Genomic DNA, 18,523 nt, shown 5'->3' with positions numbered 1-18,523 from the left:
AGGGTCAAGGTGTGTAGAAATCTCTAAATTATGAACTTTCCTTCTTGGGCAGAAGTGGAAGGAATGGCTCTTTTCATGGCTGTGGCTTACTAATACAGCAAACATATGAGAAATAATGAAGTAACCGAGCGCTGCTTCATTCAAGGGGATTTATCTGCCTCCAGAAATGAGAGGAAAAATCCCAATTGCTTTGGAAGTATTTGATGATCTTTAGTAAAGATATAGGTTTAAGATTCCTCAGGATATTAGCCAAATTGAAAGAGATTTAAATGCCTCTGTTCTATGTTAAAGAGCCTTTTACTATAGACACACTCCTTCGTGAATGTGTTTACTTTGGAAGCAGAGTAAGTCCTCCACTGACGGAGATGGAAATGTTTCCTAATTTGCTAACAGTTTAGAAACTGGAAAATAACAGAGACACTACAAATCGAACTGACACTGGGGACACATTTATCTTGTATTCATTATTTTTCATAATTTCACTTGCCTCTGGCGGCCAATAAGATCAAATTATTAGTGAATCATTTTAATTTAAACTGCCTCATGAACTGACTTGTTCTGTATTTGTTTTTCTGTTGCTATTTTCTAATTTCTAATTATTCACTGCTATTTAAGCAATTTTTTTATTACTATACTTTAAGTTCTAGGGTACATGTGCACAACATGCAGGTTTGTTACATATATATACAGGTGCCATGTTGGTATGCTGCACCCGTTAACTCGTCATTTACATTAGGTATATCTCCTAATGTTACCCCTCCCCCCTACCCTCCCCACAATAGGACCCGGTGTGTGATGTTCCCCTTCGTGTGTCCAAGTGATCTCATTGTTCAATTCCCACCTATGAGTGAGAACATGCGGTATTTGGTTTTCTTCTTGTGATAGTTTGCTGAGAATGATGGTTTCCAGCTGCATCCATGTCCCTACAAAGGACACAAACTCATCCTTTTTTATGGCTGCATAGTATTCCATGGTGTATATGTGCCACATTTTCTTAATCCAGTCTGTCACTGATGGACATTTGGGTAGATTCCAAGTCTTTGCTGTTGTGAATAGTGCCGCAATAAACGTACGTGTACATGTGTCTTTATAGCAGCATGACTTATAATCCTTTGGGTATATCTCCAGTAATAGGATGGCTGGGTCAAATGGTATTTCTAGTTCTAGATCCTTGAGGAATCGCCACACTGTTTTCCACAATGGTTGAACTAGTTTACACTCCCACCAACAGTGTAAAAGTGTTCCTATTTCTCTACATCCTCTCCAGCACCTGTTGTTTCCTGATTTTTTAATGATCGCCATTCTAACTGGTGTGAGATGGTATCTCATTGTGGTTTTGATTTGCATTTCTCTGATAGCAAGTGATGATGAGCATTTTTTCATGTGTCTGTTGGCTGTATGAATGTCTTCTTTTGAGAAGTGTCTGTTCATATCCTTTGCCCACTTTTTGATGGGGTTCTTTGTTATTTTCTTGTAAATTTGATTGAGTTCTTTATAGGTTCTGGATATTAACCCTTTGTCAGATGAGTAGATTGAAAAACTTTTCTCCCATCCTGCAGGTTGCCTGATGATAGTTTCTTTTGCTGTGCAGAAGCTCTTTAGTTTAATGAGATCCCATTTGCCAATTTTGGCTTTTGTTGCCATTGCTTTTGGTGTTTTAGACATGAAGTCCTTGCCCATGCCTATGTCCTGAATGGTATTACCTAGGTTTTCTTCTAGGGTTTTTATGGTTTTAGGTCTAACATTTAAGTCTCTAATCCATCTTGAATTAATTTTTGTATAAGGAGTAAGGAAAGGATCCAGTTTCAGCTTTCTACTTATGGCTAGCCAATTTTCCCAGCACCATTTATTAAATAGGGAATCCTTTCCCCATTTCTTGTTTTTCTCAGGTTTGTCAAAGATCAGATGGCTGTAGATGTGTGGTATTATTTCTGAGGACTCTGTTCTGTTCCATTGGTCTGTATCTCTGTTTTGGTACCAGTACCATGCTGTTTTGGTAACTGTAGCCTTGTAGTATAGTTTGAAGTCAGGTAGCGTGATGCCTCCAGCTTTGTTCTTTTGACTTAGGATTGTCTTGGAGATGCGGGCTCTTTTTTGGTTCCATATGAACTTTAAAGCAGTTTTTTCCAATTCTGTGAAGAAAGTCATTGGTAGCTTGATGGGGATGGCATTGAATCTATAGATTACCTTGGGCAGTATGGCCATTTTCACAATATTGATTCTTCCTATCCATGAGCTTGGTATGTTCTTCCATTTGTTTGTGTCCTCTTTTACTTCACTGAGCAGTGGTTTGTAGTTCTCCTTGAAGAGGTCCTTTACATCCCTTGTAAGTTGGATTCCTAGGTATTTTATTCTCTTTGAAGCTGTTGTGAATGGGAGTTCATTCATGATTTGGCTCTCTGTTTGTCTGTTACTGATGTATAAGAATGCTTGTGAGTTTTGCACATTGATTTTGTATCCTGAGACTTTGCTGAAGTTGCTTATCAGCTTAAGGAGATTTTGGGCTGAGATGATGGGGTTTTCTAAATATACAATCATGTCATCTGCAAACAGGGACAATTTGACTTCTTCTTTTCCTAACTGAATACCCTTGATTTCTTTCTCTTGCCCTAGCCAGAACTTCCACCACTATGTTGAATAGGAGTGGTGAGAGAGGGCATCTCTGTCTTGTGCCAGTTTTCAAAGGGAATGCTTCCAGTTTTTGTCCATTCATTATGATATTGGCCATGGGTTTGTCATAAATAGCTCTTATTATTTTGAGATACATTCTATCAATACCGAATTTATTGAGAGTTTTTAGCATGAAGGGCTGTTGAATTTTGTCAAAGGCCTTTTTTGCATCTATTGAGATAATCATGTGGTTTTTGTCTTTGGTTCTGTTTATATGCTGGATTACGTTTATTGATTTGCGTATGTTGAACCAGCCTTGCATCCCAGGGATGAAGCCCACTTGATCATGGTGGATAAGCTTTTTGATGTGCTGCTGGATTCGGTTTGCCAGTATTTTATTGAGGATTTTTGCATCAATGTTCATCAGGGATATTGGTCTAAAATTCTCTTTTTCTGTTGTATCTCTGTCAGGCTTTGGTATCAGGATGATGTTGGCCTCATAAAATGAGTTAGGGAGGATTCCCTCTTTTTCTATTGATTGGAATAGTTTCAGAAGGAATGGTACCAACTCCTCCTTGTACCTCTGGTAGAATTTGGCTGTGAATCCGTCTTGTCCTGGACTTTTTTTGGTTGGTAGGCTATTAATTATTGCCTCAATTTCAGAGCCTGCTATTGGTCTATTCAGGGATTCAACTTCTTCCTGGTGTAGTTTTGGGAGAGTGTAAGTGTCCAGGAAATTATCCATTTCTTCTAGGTTTTCTAGTTTATTTGCGTAGAGGTGTTTATAGTATTCTCTGATGGTAGTTTGTATTTCTGTGGGGTCACTGGTGATATCCCCTTTATCACTTTTTATCATGTCTATTTGGTTCTTCTCTCTTTTCTTCTTTATTAGTCTTGCTAGCGGTCTATCAATGTTGTTGATCTTTTCAAAAAACCAACTCCTGGATTCATTGATTTTTTGGAGGAGGGTTTTTTGTGTCTCTATCTCCTTCAGTTCTGCTCTGATCTTAGTTATTTCTTGCCTTCTGCTAGCTTTGAATGTGTTTGCTCTTGCTTCTCTAGTTCTTTTCATTATGATGTTAGGGTGTCAATTTTAGATCTTTCCTGCCTTCTCTTGTAGGCATTTAGTGCTATTAATTTCCCTCTACACACTGCTTTAAATGTGTCCCAGAGATTCTGGTATGTTGTATCTTTGTTCTCATTGGTTTCAAAGAACATCTTTATTTCTGCCTTCATTTCATTATGTACCCAGTAGTCATTCAGGAGCAGGTTGTTCAGTTTCCATGTAGTTGAGCAGTTTTGATTAAGTTTCTTAGTCCTGAGTTCTAGTATGATTACACTGTGGTCTGAGAGACAGTGTGTTATAATTTCTGTTCTTTTGCATTTGCTGAGGAGGGCTTTACTTCCAACTATGTGGTCAATTTTGGAATAAGTGTGATGTGGTGCTGAGAAGAATGTATATTCTGTTGATTTGGGGTGGAGAGTTCTGTACATGTCTATTAGGTCCGCTTGGTGCAGAGTTGAATTCAATTCCTGGTTATCCTTGTTAACTTTCTGTCTCGTTGATCTGTCTAATGTTGACAGTGGGGTGTTAAAGTCTCCCATTATTATTGTATGGGAGTCTAAGTCTCTTTGTAAGTCTCTAAGGACTTGCTTTATGAATCTGGGTGCTCCTGTATTGGATGCATATATATTTAGGACAGTTAGCTCTTCCTGATGAATTGATCCCTTTACCATTATGTAATGCCCTTCTTTGTCTCTTTTGATCTTTGATGGTTTAAAGTCTGTTTTATCGGAGACTAGGATTGCAACCCCTGCTTTTTTTTTTTGTTTTCCATTGGCTTTGTAGATCTTCCTCCATCCCTTTATTTTGAGCCTATGTGTGTGTCTGCATGTGAGATGGGTCTCCTGAATACAGCAAACTGATGGTCTTGACTCTTTATCCAATTTGCCAGTCTGTGTCTTTTAATTGGACCATTTAGTCCATTTACATTTAAGGTTAATATTGTTGTGTGTCAACTTGATCCTGTCATTGTGATATTAGCTGGTTATTTTGCTCGTTAGTTGATGCAGTTTCTTCCTAGCATTGATGGTCTTTACATTTTGGCATGTTTTTGCAATGGCTGGTACCGGTTGTTCCTTTCCATGTTTAGTGCTTCCTTCAGGATCTCTTGTAGGGCAGGCCTTGTGGTGACAAAATCTCTAAGCATTTGCTTGTCTGTAAAGGATTTTATTTCTCCTTCACTTATGAAACTTAGTTTGGCTGAATATGAAATTCTGGGTTGAAAATTCTTTTCTTTAAGAATGTTGAATATTGGCCCCCACTCTCTTCTGGCTTGTAGAGTTTCTGCCAAGAGATCTGCTGTTAGTCTGCTGGGCTTCGCTTTGTGGGTAACCCGATCTTTCTCTCTGGCTGCCCTTAACATTTTTTCCTTCATTTCAACTTTGGTGAATCTGACAATTATGTGTCTTGGAGTTGCTCTTCTCGAGGAGTATCTTTGTGGCATTCTCTGTATTTCCTGAATTTGAATGTTGGCCTGCCTTACTAGGTTGGGGAAGTTCTCCTGGATGATATCCTGCAGAGTGTTTTCCAACTAGGTTCCATTTTCCCCATCACTTTCAGGCACACCAATCAGACATAGATTTGGTCTTTTCACATAATCCCATATTTCTTGGAGGCTTTGTTCATTTCTTTTTACTCTTTTTTCTCTACACTTCTCTTCTCACTTCATTTCATTCATTTGATCTTCAATCACTGATACTCTTTCTTCCAGTTGATCAAGTCAGTTACGGAAGCTTGTGCATTTGTCAAGTAGCTCTCGTGTTGTGGTTTTCATCTCTGTCAGTTCTTTTAAGGTCTTCTCTGCATTGGTTATTCTAGTTATCCATTCATCCATTCTTTTTTCAAGGTTTTTAGTTTCTTTGTGCTGATTACATAGTTCCTCCTTTAGCTCTGAGAAGTTTGATCGACTGAAGCCTTCTTCTCTCAACTCGTCAATGTCATTCTCCGTCCAGCTTTGTTCCATTGCTGGCGATGAGCTGCGTTCCTTTGGAGGGGGAGATGCGCTCTGATTTTTTGAATTTCCAGCTTTTCTGCACTGCTTTTTCCCCATCTTTGTGGTTTTATCTGCCTTTGGTCTTTGATGATGGTGATGTACTGATGGCATTTTGGTGTTTGTATCCTTTCTGTTTGTTAGTTTTCCTTCTAACAGTCAGGACCCTCAGTTGCAGGTCTGTTGGAGTTTGCTTGAGGTCCATTCCAGACCCTGTTTGCCTGGGTGTCAGCAGCAGAGGCTGCAGAAGATAGAATATTGCTGAACAGCAAGTGTTGCTGTCTGATTCTTGCTCTGGAAGCTTTGTCTCAGAGGTGTACCCAGCCATGTGAGGTGTGAGGTGTTGGTCTGCACCTAGTGTGGGGTGTCTCCCAGTTAGGCTACTCAGGGGTCAGGGACCCACTTGAGCAGGCAGTCTGTCTGTTCTTAGATCTCAACCTCGGTGCTGGGACAACCACTTTTCTCTTCAAAGTTGTCAGACAGGGTCATTTATAACTGCAGAGGTTTCTGCTGCTTTTTGTTTAGCTATGCCCTGTTCCCAGAGGTGGAGTCTACAGAGGCAGGCAGGCCTCCTTGAGCTGCGGTGGGCCCCACCCAATTCGAACTTCCTGGCAGCTTTGTTTACTTACTTAAGCCTCAGCAATGGTGGGCACCCCTCCCCCAGCCTTGCTGCCACTTTGCAGTTAGATCTCCGACTGCTGTGCTAGCAATGAGGGAGGCTCCGTGGGCATGGGACCCTCTGGGCCAGGTGTGGGATATAATCTCCTGGTGTGCCGTTTGCTAAGACCCTTGGTAAAGTGCAGTATCAGGGTGGGAGTTACCCGATTTTCCAGGTGATGTGTGTCTCAATTTACTTTGGCTAAGAAAACTAATTCCCTTCCCCCTTGCACTTCCCAGTTGAGGTGATGCCTCACCCTGCTTCAGCTCTCACTGGGCAGGCTACACCCGTGGACCAGCGCCAACTGTCCAACACGCCCCAGTGAGATGAACCCAGTACCTCAGTTGAAAATACAGAAATCACCCATCTTCTGTGTTGCTCACGCTGGGACCTGGAGGCTGGAACTGTTCCTATTTGGCCATCTTGGGCGCGCCCCCTATTTAAGCAATTTTATTTGTACCTGATTGAACTGCTGTGGTTGGATTCATCCACCTCAGAACCTTCTGTCTGAATCTTTGAGAGAGCATATCTGCAGCCCTCTCACTGCTATTTGATGTCCGCTTTGTATGTGTCAAAGACAAGCTGGTTTCTTGTGTCCTTGGATTGATTGCACTAACAATGATATTTGGTGAATGGGCGTGTATATATGTATTTACATGTGGGTGATTTATACAAATCAGCCAATAGGGCATTTTCAGTTCAACTAGTACAATTAGGGGATATTGATAAAACTCTTTCAATCAATTTTAATCCTGATAGAAAAGTAGTTATTGTCCCTTTTCTGAAAGATCCATAAAAAAACATTTTTTTCATAGATATTGTCACATGTTAATTAAATTTTTCCACTGGAACATCTGTCTAATTTCTTCCTGTTTACATAATGCCCACCCACACATAATCCTCAACTCTGAATCTCAACTTCTCTAAAAATGATTTTTCACCAAACTCATGTGAATCTCCCTCTCCACCCCCAAACTTTCTTCTCTTCTCTTTACGTCCTTATACAACAGTCTTAAACACCATTTTAAGTTAATTTGTAATCACCCCATGGGTTTGTCCTGCCCACTGCACAGACAAAATCAATTCACTGAGATCATGGTATTGCAGTAAAGAAAGACTTTAATTGACTGGAGGCTGGCCATGCAGGAGATGGAGTCATTACTCAAATCAGTCTCCCTGAAGGCTGGGAGGGTTTTTAAGGATAATTTGGTGGGCAAAGAGCTAGGGAGTGAGGAATGCTGATTGGCTGGGTTGGGGATTAAATCATGGTGGGTGGAAGGGAGTTCTCCTGGGTGTCTTCTGCTCCTGGGGGGGTTGCATAACTAGGTGGGCCAGTTTACTGGTGTGGGTAGTGCCACTGGTTCATCAGGATACAGGGTCTGAAAAATACACTGAACACCAATTATAGGTTTTACAATCGTGATGTTATCCCTAGGAGTAATTGGGGAGTTTAGGAATCTTGTGGCCTCCAGCTGCATGATTCCTGAGCCATAATTTCTACTCTTGTGGCTAACTCTTTAGTTTTACTAAGGAGGTCTGATCCTCAGTCAAGGAGGGGGTTTGTTTCAGGAAGGGGTTGTTATCATCTTTGTTCCAAAGTTAAATTATAAACTCAATTCCTCCTAAAGTTAGATTTCCCTATACCGAGGAGTGAAAAAGGGCAGGTTGGAGGTTAAAAGCAAGACAGAGTCAGTTAGGTCAGATCTCTTTCACTGCCATAGTTTTCTTGTCAAATTTTTCTCACTCTCATAATTTTTGTAAAGGTGATTTCACTTTTACTACTTGCACACAGCAAAAATGTAAATGTCTGGAGGAAAAAATAATCTCTATTTTACTTTTTTATAATTTGCCCCAATTCTGCACAGAAGAAAAGCCAGTGGTATGTAGTGTATTATACATTAATAGAAAAAAAGAAAGTTAAAAACATCGTAACACATACATTGTAAAAAAGTTCAAAAAGGTACTCCCTTAAAATATGTGCTGTTCTGAGATTTTTGTCTGTAAATAGATTTTGGTGATCCTCTTTCTTTCACTCTATATTTAGTTATTCCTTCTGTTTTACAGCTAAAAATCATACCATTTTATGAGTATGTCATAATGTACTTAACCATGGCATTTATGTTATTACCAGTATTCAGCTATGACAACCAGTAATGGAAATATCAGAATACACTTAGGTGGAAGTCCCGTAAAATAGATATAAAGAGGTGGGAGAGTGCATTTCAAGTGTTTAACGCATTTAAATTTTGATTGCTAAGTTTTAAATCACCCATTGTAGAAACTTGAATACATAGTCCACTTGAATACACAGTAATTTCTAGATCTACTCACACCAACGATTTTAGAACTATGTGTATATTATGGAATCTGGAAATATTATTATTATCTGAGATTTCCTGTTAAAAAAAAAATACAATCATGCTATGTACATGTGTGTGTGCAAGTCAACACCACCCTACACCTCAGGGGTGGTGAATTAGCATTAGAAGGATTTTTATCAGGAATTCCCAATTCAGGAGTGATTTCCAGTGGAAGCCCCCCACTGGGAATCCACAGTCCAGAGGTGGCTACTTAGCCCTTCAAATACTGTTGTTTAATATTATACCAGTTAATTTGTCAAATGGCTTCAGTGATATTGAAAAACTAATTGTGAAATCAATTATGTTTGTTTAGAAAACCTGTATAGGTACAACTGCCCCTAAATGCATGCATTGCTGTGGGTGGAGGAGGAGGAGGCAGGGTTGCAAGCAACTGTTTAAGCAAAGAAATTAATTCTCCATGCCCAATTGCAGTCAAATGGCCTAGCATGTATGGGATCATCTGTGCTAATAAAGGTAAAGATCTGAGATATGTTGCTGGAATTCCAAAACACAAGGGTGTCCAACATCAACCATTTCTCAAAATGCCTTTTAGATTAGTTACATAACCTCAAAGAAAAAAAAAAAAAAAGCCAGAGAATAAAATAAACAAGCTGATTGTGCCTATACCATTTGCCTTCTTAGAGAGCTTGGATTTTTTTTTTTTTTTTTTTTTTTTTGAAGTCTCGCTCTGTTGCCCAGGCTGGAGTGTAGTGGCAGTGGCTGGATGTTGGCTTACTGCAACCTCCGCCTCCCAGGTTCAAGCAATTCTCCTGCCTCAGCCTCCTGAGTAGCTGGGATTACAGGTGCGCACCACCATGCCCAGCTAATTTTTTTTTTTTTTTTTTGGATTTTTAGTACAGACAGAGTTTCACCATGTTGGCCAGGCTGGTCTCGAACACCTGACCTCAGGTGATCCACCCCCCTCGGCCTCCCAAAGTGCTGGGATTACAGGCATGAGCCATCACGCCCAGCCCAAGTGCTCGGATTTTAAAGGAACAATTAATTTGTGGATTAGATAGGGAAGAGCCTACTAGCATTAAGAATGGGCAGACTAGTCAAAATATACATTTCTCTGAAACATCCTTCAGGGGAATTCATTTTTATTCTTAAAGTAATCTCATGTTTAAAAAATAGTGGACTGTACTCTTTGTAAAGAGGATGATTCTTCTGAATCATATACTCAGCTAGTAAACTGGAAGCTTGAACTCGGTTTTCTCTGTGCCCTGTTTTCCTAAGAAGCCCACAACTTGATAAAGGGTGGATTGTTAGGAGATTAGTCTTGGTCCCTGGATCACCAGGATCATATTTGATCACTTTCAAAGTCTACATCATCAGAAAAATCTTTACATTTCCTTTGCTAGTTTGATAAATGTTTCTCATTATTTTAAAACTATTCCTGTGAACGTCTTTTATCTTTTTTAAAAGGTGAGGCAGTTTGGTTGATCTTGAGTTATAATCAAAATTTTTCAAAGCAAGGAACAAAAGCAACATAGAAATGAGTTTGTTTGTTTGTTTGTTTTCCCTTAGAATGAGTTGTTTCAGGTAAAATTGTCCTAATTTCCAATTTATCTTTTTGGGGGGTCGGAATATGTTTTTTACTCCTTGGTAGGCATATTCTTAAAATGAGCACATTTCTTTTTAATTTCATTTCCACATCAATAAACATAAATCCCATGTATGTTAAGGTATATTAAAATATGTAATTATGTTCTTAAATCTGTATTTAAAATGAGGAGAATATGAATCCTAGAGATATGGTTTTTATTTTAATAGAAATTGCTATCAAACCCAGGGTAGAGTGATACAATATTGGAGTTGAACCAATAGCTTAATGAAAGAGAGTGGACAATTATGTTTTTCCTTTTGTTTAAAAATCAGAAATTATTAGTTTTCTTCTTTCTTTTTTTCTCCCAGTGCATGTTTGGCAATGTAGGGAGACCTTTTTGGTTTTGGTAGGGAGTTCCCACTGGCATCTGTGGGTAGAGGCTGTGAAAGCCTGGACCACGGGCAGGCTGGTTTTTGACCTTGTGAAACTTTGAAATTTTTGTTGGCAAGGCCTCCTTCCAGCTGGGACTCAACGCTTCAGACTTCCCAGGAAAGAGACCTGTGTGAACTCAGCCCTACCTGCTTTTCAGCTGAACCGCAGCATGAAATGCCCCGCCAGAATGCTCCCCTGTAACTAGTGTCTGATGTCACGCCAGTTTAGCCCCAGAAATCTGTGCCAGGAAGCCCACCTGAGCAGAACTGCCTTCTGCACGGGCATGCCTGGCCAGACACTGTGTTATACAGTTGTGTTTTCACTCAATTCTTTTGTTCTCAGTCATTGGCCACTTGTAAAATTACTCCAAAAGATGGAAAAATACTTACGTGTGTAGAAATGCAGTGGGATTACTATATAATTTTTATATAGAAGGACATTGTTGCTGGAAAAATGGGCTTTCCTAGCAGACCAGATTTGAGGTTTTTTTCTTTTTTTTTTTTTTTAATAAGAATGATTGACAGTCCTTTCTAATGTGTCATGAATGTTGAGGATCTAGGGCAAAATAAGGAATTTCTTTCTGCCTTCTGCAGACACTACTCTCTAGTACTTTTGTACAAGCATGCAACTTGGTTTATTGGAAATCTATTGCTGTATAATGAGTTACCACAAATTTCTACAAATTGCTGAGACTCACGGTTGATTGAATAATTCACCTACGGAATTGGGATTGGAACCTAGCTCCTTGGACAGGAAATTCTGTGTCTTTCCAGGTTACTGTTGTAGTAGTCAGAATTCCCACTGCTGCCACACATGCCCTGTAAGAGTCCCTTCTCCTGAATTGGTTGGGACCTATGACTATGATGGAATGACACTTCCTCCGTTAGGTTACTTTGTATGACAAAGGTAATGGGGTGGACATGATGGACATGATTCCAGTATATTTTGTATACCTGTATTGTAGCTGACAGATGAAAGGTCCTCCTACTGGCTTTGAGTAAGTCAATCATCATGTTGAGAGAGGACCCTGTGGCTAGGCCCTAAGGACAGACTCCAGGAGCTGAGAGCAATCCCTGACCAACAGCCAGCAAGCAAAGGGAGACCCCAGTCCCATAATCACAAGGACCTGGGTACTGCCAACAGCCCAAGTGAGCCTAGAAAAGGACTTCAAGCTCCAGAAGAGACTGCATTCCAGCCAATATCTTGAAGGATGTGTCATTACACTCTGTGAACCTCAGTAACCTGGTCTCTACACTGATGCTTAACTCTGAGGGTTGTTGTGAACACTCAGTGAAATGATGCCTAAAGAGATTGACAGATTGGACACTCAGTAAATGCTAATTCCTTGCTGCCCCTAATTCTCTTTACTTCTGTGTCCCTCATAAAGGAGAAAGGGAGAGGAAGAGCAATGGAGCAGTAAAATTCTGTTCCAAAGTTTTAAATTACAACACAGTGGATAAGAATGCAATAAAATTATTGCTCCTGGATGCAAACATACATTATTGCCAAGATGGATCATTTATGTACTTTTTTATTCATATGTTTATTAAATTTATTTATTAACTACCTCCTGGAGTACCTCTATCATGGGATTTAAAAATAGAACAGCATTCAAGTGAGTATCATGATCTTCTGGACTCACAACCTAGCCAGAGAATTCCATCGGTCAGCAGGCAGTGGCTGCAGAGTGGGTGGAATATGACGAACATTACACAGATGGCATAAAAGGAGAAGCCATTCACTAGGTTTATGTGGGTTGGTGACAGCTTCCTATGTAAGCTGAGGTTTGAAGATGGAGAAAGTTGGCAAAAGAAAGGAGTGGAGGGATAGAGAGAGGAAGGCATTTAGGCAGAAAGAGCAACCAGTACAGAGCCTTGGGGGTAGGGGAGAGAGATGGTGCTTTTCTGGTAACTGTAAATAGATCCATCCCGTAGATGATGAGATTTTACGAACGGAACCTAGATGAGGTAAACCATTAAAGATGAGAATCAAGCAGGGGCCATGTCATAGAGTGCTTTGCAAGCCATGCTTTAGATTGTGCACTTTATCCTAAGGACACTGAAAGACGTTAAGATCTGAAGGTATTTGCTCAGCATTGGACAGCTTGAAGTTTAATGTAATCACTCTGGTTGCATTTGGACTAATGAATGTTTAAAGCAAATGTTTGCAAGGCAAGATATACTTTAGGAAGCTGTCGCACTTAAAGAATGCACAAAGGATGCTAGAGAAAAATGGTAGAGGTGTGGAGAAAGAGAGAAGAAGCTCTGTGTTAAGGAAATTGAATCTAAGAGACTTGATGCTGGAGTAGATGTGGGGTAAGGGAGGCACCCATGTCCTACCTTGAGAAACGTCATGGAAGATGGTGCTATTTATTGAGGTCAGAAATCTCAGAGTACAAACAGACAAGTTAGGAGTAGAAGACAAGTTTCAGTGTGGGGAATGGTAAATTTATTTTCCTGTGCTTTTAGGACAGCTCCATGGAATTATCAAACAGGATTGAATAATCTTGTATGGAGGAGAAAGGCCTAGGCTGATGATATAAACATCAAAATGCTTAGTTGTGGATTGTAGTGTTGATACTAATTAAAAGGATAGAGAGTGTGTAAACAGTGGAGCTCAATCAGGGGTGTTTTTACTCCTAGAGGACACTTGGTGATATCATTGGGATGTTTGTTCCTGCCAAATCTCATGTCAAAGTATGATCTGCAATGTCAGAGGTGGGGCCTGGTGTGAGGTGATTTGGTACCAGTGGGTGGATCCCTCGTGAATGGCTTGGTGTTGGCAATAGTGAGTCAGTTATCTTGAGATCTGGCTGTTTAAAAGAGTGCGACACCTCTCTTCACTCTCTCTTGCTCCCAGTCTCACCATGTGACATGCTGGCTCCTTGTCACCTTCCACCATGATTGGAAGCTTCCTGAAGCCTCACCAGAAGCAGATGCCAGCACCATGCTTCCTGTACAGTCTGCAGAACCCCGAGCCAATTAAACCTCTTTTCTTTACAAGTACCCAGTCTCAGGTATTTCTTTATAGCAATGCAAAAAATCCTGACACACTTGGCAATGCCAGGGGACATTGTTAGTCTTACAGTCAGAGGGAAGGATGTTGCCAGCATGCAGTGAGTGCAGGTCGGGGATGCTACTAAACATCTTACAACTCCGCAACAAAGAATTAAAGAATTACACAGTTTGAAAAGGTCAATAATATTAAGGTTGAGAAACCATGATGCAGAGCAATCAGAGGAGAGGACTGAGGTTCAAGAACAGCATCTTGTTATGTGCCAGCATTGAAAGGAAAAGTATTAGGAAAGGAGCCCACAAAACTGTCTGTGGAGAGACAACCAGAGACATAGAAAATCAGGACATTGAGGTGTCAGAGAAGCTAAGGAAATAGACATAAACAACAGGGGCAAATGTCACAGAGATATCAAGTACAAAAAAACCAAGAATGTGTTTGCTGGGTCACACAAGTGGAAGGTCAAGGGGACTTTAGCAGAAACAACTGTATCAATGTCATGGTGACAGTGTCGTGCTGCAGTGGGTTTACCACTGAACAGGATGTGACAAAGGAGAGATGGAAAATGAAGACACATCTTTTAAGAAATGTGACCCTGAGCTGGGTGTGGTGGCTCACGCTTGTAATCCCAGCACTTTGGGAGGCAGAGTGGGGAAGATTGCCTGAGCCCAGGAGTTGGAGGCCAGCCTGGGCAACATGGTGTGACCTTTTCTCAAAAAAAAAAAAAAAAAAAAAAAAAGAGAGAGAAAATAAACATAAATGTGACCCTGAAAAGAAGGTGAGGCATTAACTGGTTGATCCAAGGAAAGACAGAGTTAAGGGAAGACTTAGCAGAAAATACCTGACGTTTGGATGTTCATGGAAAGAGACCAGAAGAGGGGAGAGGTTGAAGATACAGGAAATGCAACCTGGTCCCTAAAGTCCTAAAGTGGGTTAAACAGGTGAGAGTCATGAGCCCTGGTGGGAGAGCTGTCTTCCAAAAGAAGTGGTGTGTCTTCTCTGTTGGAGAAGGAGAGAAGTTACAAAGAGAATGCACTGACAGCTTTAATTACTTCGAGTAGAAGCAGTTAAGGAAACACCCAGGGTTTCAAGTTCTGGCTTCACCCTTTTCAAGATGCCTACCCTGGGGCAGGGGACTTAACCTCTGTCAACCTCCCTTCCTTTAGCTATGAAATGAAAAAACAGGAAGGGTCTGGCACAGTGGCTTACTCCTATGATCCCAGCATGGGAAGCGGAGATGGGAGGATTGCTTGAGCCCAGGAGTTTGAGATCTGCATGTGCAATGTAGCAAAATGCTACCGCTACAAATAATAATCATTATCATCATTAAAAAATTAGCCAGGCATGGTGGTGTGTGCCTGTAATCCCAGCTACTTGGGAGGCTGAAGTGGGAGGATCACCGGAGCCTGGGAGGTTAAGGCTGCAGCGAGCCATGATCACACCACTGCCCTCCAGCTTGGGTGACAGAGTGAGACCCAGGCTTAGGTTGATGATATAAACATGAAAATGTTTAGTTATGGATTGTAGTGTAGATAGTAATTAAAGGGCTAAAGAGTGTGTAAACAGTGGAACTCAGTCAGGGGTGTTTTTACTCCCAGGAATAGTTTGAATGTTTCTTCCTACCAAATGTTCCTGTCTCAAAAACAAACAAATCAGCAAACAAAAGCAAACAAACAGAAAACCACCAGAGTAATCAATTCATACAATTACTGTGATGATTGAATAAGTAAATTTATTAAAAGTGCTTAGACTGGCTCTTAACATTTCGTACGAACTCAATAAACGTTTACTTATTCTCTCTCTCAACTCAGACTGAGAAAGTTTAAACATAATAATAGAAAGTTCAAAGAGAGTAGAACAGTTTTAAAACGGCCTCTGGTGAATGGAGGAGATATGTAAACAGGGAAAGTAAGTAACAGGGTGGCTATGGGTTTAGTTTTGGCTTAACTCAACTGGAAACTGGCAGACAGACACGAAACCCATAGCATCAGCTCCATTAATTGAACGTTCTTTCTTGTTCCCTCTCTAATTTCCTTCCTGGTATTTCTGTTCACTTTCTCCTGGTTCTGAAGTCAAACAGATAGATTCTAGATTACAATCACCCACTTCTAAAAAGAAGATACGATTTGAAGTTGGAGGCTTGGCTTTGCCAGCTTACACAAATGACTCCCTGCCAGGCACATTCCTTCTTCAAACAAATAGGTTTGATGCACCTGGAATGTAGCAGGTAGAGGGAGGAGAACTTTTCTCAATGCAGACAACTTTTCTGATTACAAGCATCTTACCATCTAGTAGCCATAGCAGAGGAATGGACAGTGGAAAACAATGAAAACATAAGGAGGAAAGAAGTTACAGGTTGTGAGGATGGGTGATTTGCATCTGGGCTCGGGGAAATGGTTGCTGCCCTACTGACCCTGAAGGGATCTGAGGAGAATCCTGACACATGATGTCTGTGTGAGAGCTTTGCAAATGCTAAGGCATTATAGGAATGAGAGTGTTCAGGATTCCCCTCTGTGTAGCATCAGGGTCACTCCAACTGCCCTCAATTCCTCTCCCCAACACACATTCATCTCAGCCATTCACCAGTCTGAAGGATGCTGGCTCTGCCATTCCCTAAACTCCAAGACTTGGCCAATCACAGGAATATCCAACCTACCCTAGACATATTTTAATTTGGGTAAAGCCTGATTATGGAGGGCATGGATTTAGGATTTGAGGCTTTCTCCTAGAAGAACAGGGGTATAGGATGTGAATTTCTAGGGGCATTTAAGAAACAGGACACTGCTGTGATTGAGGGAATCAGGTTGCCACTCTCTGATTTTACACTACCTGAACAGACATGGTCATTTCTATTTACCACTTTCTGACATTAAATATTTAAAAGATAGACATTTGGCACCTGATAGAAAGAAAAAGACTTGTGATATGAAGTTAAAAGAAATAAAGAAATAAAGGAAAGTCATGAATTTGACTATTGTTTTGCCTCCAACATAAGCATATAGATAACTATTGAAGTTTTGTATGCAGCAACCTTGTGGGCAGTCAATGAATACTGCTTTCCTGACAGCTTACATAATTCTTACAATCATAATAACAATTGCAAATCTGCACCATGAAGTCGACTTTCATCATGAACATATTTTCTCTTCTGCAACACATATCGGTATTTTGTTGGCAAATGAGGATGATATATTGATGCTGATGTCATGGTCTGGAAGTTGAATCCAGACTCAATATATAAAGTAATAGTATATACTCATGGGTGAAAGGAGCAGATTTTTAAAAATTATTTATTATTATTATGTTTATGACTGTTAGAGTGGTCCAAGTCTCTAGATTTTACTGGCAACAATCACCAAAAAATCAGGTTTCATACTGAGATGGTCAGGGCTATTTATTTAATTTACTTATTAGCTCTCAATTATATTCAAGCTCTTTTCCTTCTGCTGGTTGATCTCAACAGATGTTGGGTTCACTCCTCTGGAGGAAGCATTCTTTCAGCATTCAGTGCTTTCAAGGGGAGGGAACAATTAAATCACCTCAGGGTCCAATTTAACAAAACCTCATTCACAACAATTCATCAAAGGTGGGATGGACACACATAGACCTCCATTTAAACAGGATGCAGAGAGTTGCAACGTTTTCCATTGTGTTCTGCAGACCCTGACCTCAAGCGTCAACTGTTTCCCCATCTCTTCAGGAAAAGCAAGGTTTCAGCTCAAGGCTGCCATTTTTCATTGCTGCTGTTTTCAACACAGACTGACATTTTAAAAAACATACGCTCTTACCTCAACTTTTTTTTTTTTTTTTGGTCTGACACTGAATGCTAGATATTGAGAAACACCATCAAGAACTTAACAGGGACGCTAATGTTAATTTCTTTGTTTATCTCTAAAACAGAGCTTTGCCCTAAAGTAGTAATACTTAATTAAATGCCATTTCTGTTATTCCTGGCGCAATGCAGATCAAGGGTCATCAAGAGGACTTCATAGAAAGCCCAGAATTGTCCTTACTTTGCAGAAAGTAATCCTCAGGGGAAAAAATGATAATAAAACTATCATAAAGTTATGAAAAACACAAGGAAAAAATTAAAGGATAATATTTTCGAGCTTTAACATATTATATTCTTCCTTATGAAATATATGCCATTATTTCTTATATTACTCAGAAAAAAAAATTTAACTACCAAATGGGTAAACCACAAATGTGTAGATAATTTAGGCTGGAGAGACAGTACGTTGTTTTTCACTTGATGAGACTCACATGTAACCTCTAGCATTATTAGTTTGAAATGTTACATCAGAATAGTTAGTTATTATGTAAAAGTGTCATTCAAAATTTGTAAAACACTGTATAATCTCCACAGCACTTATCTACAAGAGACAAAAACGTGTTTTTACTTGCACTGCTCAAATTGCATTGGGATGTGTAATCTTTGACTTTCTTTAATTGAAAATGCTTGTTTATTTGTTTGTTCATTTGTTTTGGAAGTTTGACTCCCTCTTTAAGAAAAGGCAACTTTCACAAAACATTCTGAATTTCTGTTATCTAAAGTAACAGAGAAGTGTCTGTTCATGCTCTTTGCCCACTTTTCAATGGGGTTGTTTGTTGCTTTCTTGTAAATTTGTTTAAGTTCCTTGTAGATTCTGGATATTTGACCTCTGTCAGGTGGATAGATTGCAAAAATTTATGCGGCCGACAAACATGAAAAAAAGCTCAATATCACTAATCATTAGAGAAACGCAAATCAAAACCACAATGAGATACCATCTCATGCCAGTCAGAATGGTGATTATTAAAAAGTCAAGAAACAACAGATGCTAATGAGGTTGTGGAGAAATGGGAACACTTT

At 40.0% G+C, this 18,523-nt stretch overlaps 1 long non-coding RNA gene across 4 annotated transcripts in view; it reads left to right on the top strand.

Annotated features, from left to right (window-relative positions):
* LOC105478095 (uncharacterized) overlaps positions 1 to 18,523 on the top strand; it is a 512,132-nt gene that overhangs the window by 445,963 nt on the left and 47,646 nt on the right. The window lies entirely within an intron of this gene.

This window comes from Macaca nemestrina, chromosome X (genome assembly GCF_043159975.1).
Source record: "Macaca nemestrina isolate mMacNem1 chromosome X, mMacNem.hap1, whole genome shotgun sequence".
NCBI classification, from domain to species: Eukaryota; Metazoa; Chordata; class Mammalia; order Primates; family Cercopithecidae; genus Macaca; species Macaca nemestrina.
Note: the sequence above shows the minus strand (reverse complement) of the source record. Positions and strands in the feature narration are given on the sequence as shown.